A 4,621-nucleotide genomic window follows, 5' to 3' on the forward strand; every position below is an offset into this window, starting at 1 on the left:
TCTCCAAACCTGGGAAGTTCTCTGCAAGTATCTCACTAAAAAGGCCTTCTAATCTTTTCTCTCCATGCCTTCAGGAACTCCTAGAACCTGAATATTGGGTTTTTTTAATAGTATCCTGTAGATTCCCAACAATATTTTTTAGATTTCTAATTTCCTCTTCTTTTCTTTGGTGTGACTGTATACTTTCCTGTGCTCTGTCTTCTAAGTCCGATATTCTCTCTTCTGTTTCACTGACTCTGTTTTAAAGGCTCTCTAATGTGTTTTTCATTTGATCTATTGAGTTCTTCATTTCATTATGATTTCTCTTCACTATCACACTTTCCTGTTCTACTAGTTTCTGCGTTTCATTTTGATTCCTCCTTAAGATTTCATTTTCTCAAAGATTTTCTATCCTGTCCAGTAAGGATTTCTGTAGCTCAAGCATTTGTTTTTGAAAACTTCTAATTGTTTTATCATAATTTTTTTTAAATCAGTATCTTGCATTTCTTACATCTCATCATCTTCATAATCTTGGCTTGGGGTGTCTTGTTCATTTGGGGGTGTCATAATGTCTTCCTTGTTCTTGTTTCCTCAGTTTCTATGTTTGTTGCTTGGCATTGTGGACATATTCTTTGGATTCTTCTTCCCTTGCTGTGGTGTTTTTTTTCTTGTTATACTATGTATTAAGTGGACTGTCTGCTTTTGATGGAGCCTTAGAGGCTTGAGATGGGTGTGGCCTGAGAGCTCTGTTTGGTTCCTCAGGGTTAAGGGTGTGCCAAAGGTGACATTCCTAGGTTAGGCGTGGTAAATCTTTTTCTCTTTTTCTTTTTTTTTTTTTTTTTTTGATTCAAAAGTAATACCACACAGATGAGCAGAATTGGAGGTAGTTAGCAGGTGAATGATATGGAAGCTCTTTCCCAAGGACCACACAGGGAATCTGTTTTGCCCTCACTGTGGGCTCAAATTCTCCTGCAGTCTCCCACTGGGTTGCCAAGGTTACCAAATTGTAGTTTCTCGGGAGATTACTCACGTGAATTCTGTGTGTTCTCTCACCCACCATCTCTTCTTTCACAGTCTCAGTGCATTAGCACCACACATTCACTAGGTCCTAATCTCCTGTTATTTCACCCCCCACCCCTGAGTCAGGTTTTTCTGCTTGGCTGAGGTTGCCCCGCTTATGACGTATGTCCAAAATGGCACCTGCTCTTTGTCTTGCTCACCTTTGAGAGGTGAGCGGAGAGAGAGAAACTAGTGTCCACTAGTGTCACTTTTTTTTTCCCTCTCTCTTCTAGTTAGCCTGGTGAACTTTTCCCCACGGGGTTTCAAGCCTCATTCCCTCTAGTCTCTTCTTTCTGCTTGCCTGCTGGTGTCTTGGGCTATTGAGGTTCGGCTCACCTCGTGTTCCAGCGCTGATGTATTGATTCTGCCTCTGGAATCCCGAACCTTTGGCTCCCATGCTCTCCACGCAGGTCCATTGTGAATCACTAGTTCTGGGAGAGTTTCCTCTGCTGTTTCTTCCCCTACTCTTCCTTGAATCTTCAGTATCTCCAATTTTATTAAACTCTCTCTTCCTGGACTATCAGTGTGCTCCCTTCCTAATCCGCCATCTTGCTGCTCTCCCCACTAAACATTTTATGATTGTTCAGAATTCTTCTACAGACAAACCCCTCTACCCACAAGAGACGAGTACCCTTTCTCACAGTCTTGGATGGGATCAGCTTGGCAGCTTCCCTCTCTCAAGTAGTGATCTCAGGAACAGCTTTGGGCCACAACATTATCTTGATGAACTGACTCCAAAATAACCCCGACAGTTACGAGTGGAGGTCACTAGGTACACTGAGACCTCAGCTGATGCCAATGGAGGTCTCCAAAGCCATATCACTTCACTAACAGGTGTGGTACTATGGAACAGATGGGCCTTAACAGTATTGTTATTATGTTAACCAATCAGGTCAGGTAAAACCACGTCCATCAGTCTTCACTAGGGTTCAGAGGTTCCCCCCTCCAACAATTCCTCTCCTCTATGAATTCCTCTTAATAATTGATTAATGCCATGTCTAGGATATATTGGCTGCTATTCTCTCCCTGTCTTTTTTTTTTTTTTTGGGTAAAGATTTATTTATTTGAAAGTCAGAGTTACACAGAGAGAGGAGAGGCAGAAAGAGAGAGAGAGAGAGAGAGAGAGAGAGAGGGAGGGAGGGAGGGAGGTCTTCCATCCGCTGGTTCACCCCCAAGTTGGCTCCAGTGGTCAGAGCTGCACTGATCTGAAGGCAGAAATCAGGAGCTTCTTCTGGGTCTCCCACGCGGGTGCAGGACTTGAGCCATCCTCTACTCATGCATTTACACTTATTATTGATGTTGTCAAACAGCAATAACTCATGGAGTTTTTTTTTTTTTTTTTTTTTTTTTTTTTTTTTTTTTTTTTTTTTGTAGAGTGAAACTAGTGGTGTCCACAAGCAGTCATTCCCCATTCTTTCTTTTCCCAGTCCCCAGCAATACCTGGAGCTGTGCTGATCCAAAGCCAGGAGCCAGGAGCTTTCTCCAGGTCTCTTACATGGGTGGAGGGGCCCAAGGAGTTGGGCCATCTTCTATTGCCTTCCCAGGCCATAGAGAGAGCTGGATCAGAAGTGGAACAGCCGGGTCTCAAATTGGTGCCCATGTTGGGTGCTGGCGCTTCAAGCCAGGGCATTAACTTGCTGCACAATAGTGCAGGACCCTCTCCCTGTCTTTTATACTACCATGTCTATTTAAGTGTTTACTAGAGGTTATAGTGGAAGGAACCAAAACCTTCAACAATCAGGTGGTCAATCAAATCCTGCTATGGGGATATATTCGGCTCCCCACCCAGGAGACAGCAACTTGAGACATCACCCCATGCCAGCAGAGTAACTCATTGCTCCATGTCAGCAGGAAGTAGCTCCAAAGACAGATCATCGTCTCTCCACCCCTCCTGGACTTTTGGGGCTGATGTAATTCCATACAACTATTGCTTTATAAAAAACAAAAAGGGGGAATGTTAGTGAAATAGCATAGTCTTATCTGTGGCACCATCTATGCCCTGGATGCCAACTTGGGCTCTAGGCCCTGCTGCCATTGCTAGAAGCCAGGTGACCAGGTGGCCCAACCACAGGTGTCAGCTCTACCTCCAGCCTAATGGGATTTGCTGTTCCTACTTCCCTACCTGCCCCCCAGCAAAGGTTTAACAGGACCTATTCCTGAACACTTGCTCTCTCTCTTACGCTTTCTTAACTCTCTCACTCTCTCTCCCTTGGCTCATCAGGCTTCCACCACCCAAAAATAAACCTTTCCTCTAAAAAAATCATAATAGAAGCATTCTTATTGATAGCAATCTCTCCCTATTCTTGTTGGAAATGGCTTGTGAGCTTCCTACAAGAGTCTGCAGTGATATACGTAGCTTGTTGATAGGGCTGCTCTGTTGTTTCGGTGCTTCCCTTGTTTATTTTCATCTTCAATCTAAAGAGGTTACAGGGGATTAAAATCCAAGTATCTTTTTTTAGCCTTTCACATCAGCCAAAGGAAAATTGTATGATTTCTCATTGTTGTGATACAGACTTTTATTTCACACTGCTAAATAACCAGTGCTAATAACACACAAATCATATTTCTAGGTTTATATATCTTTAAAATCTAAATATATTGATAATGTTTTTAAAGAGTTAACAATATCCTGTGTCTTCTACACTCTATCATCCAGTTTGGGTTTCATATGTAGTCCATTTATAAACATATGCCTATAGAGATTTTATATTCTGGGCTTTGGGAAGATGGATCCTTCCTTAGTTCCTTCCTTCTTCCTTCCTGCCTTCCTTCCTTCTTCCTCCTTCCCTTCCATACTCTCTCTCTCTTTCTCTCTTTCCAGTTTTACTTATTTGTTTGAAGTGGAGATAGAGAAAGAAGAGAAAGAGAGAAAGAGAAAGAGAGAGAGAGAGAGAGAAAGAGAGAGAGGAGATAGCGATACCTTCATTAACTGGTTTACTCCCTAAATTATTGCAATGACTGGGACTGATCCAGGCCAAAGTTTGGAACCTGGAGCTCCATCTAGTTCTTCCCCTTGGAAGGTCTGGCCTCAAGCACTTGGGCTTTTTTTTGTTGCTTTCCTAGTCATATCAGCAGAGAGTTGGATATGAAATGGAACATCTGGAACTTGAACCAATATTCTGAAATGGGATGCTAGCATTCCAGAGAGTAGTTTCATCTTCAGTGCCACAATACCATCCCCAGGAAGAATCTTTCTTATCATTCCAAGTGAATGGTTGATACTTAATATATTTCTTCAGCAATTTCTCAGCAATTCTTTTTAAACATTTGCCTAGCTGGATTTTCTTTATTTTATCTTTTTAGGACCAGAACATTTTTAATATATTATACTGCCATCTTATTTATACTGTTTTCCATTTGGATGGCTTGGGATTTATGTTTTATCTTCCAGTACACTATAAAATCACCAAAATATTATAAGTTGAATTTATATAGGGAGAAAAAATTCAGTAATGAACTAACTGCAACCCAAAATATGGTAGCAGAATAAGCCTTTCTGTGCTTTTAGTAGGATTTTTCTACCACTGATAATAAGAGAGATTGCAAACTCATCATAAATGTCAGATAATAAATATAAGGCAAA

The sequence above is a fragment of the Oryctolagus cuniculus genome, chromosome 4, assembly GCF_964237555.1.
Source record: "Oryctolagus cuniculus chromosome 4, mOryCun1.1, whole genome shotgun sequence".
In the NCBI taxonomy this organism is placed as follows: Eukaryota; Metazoa; Chordata; class Mammalia; order Lagomorpha; family Leporidae; genus Oryctolagus; species Oryctolagus cuniculus.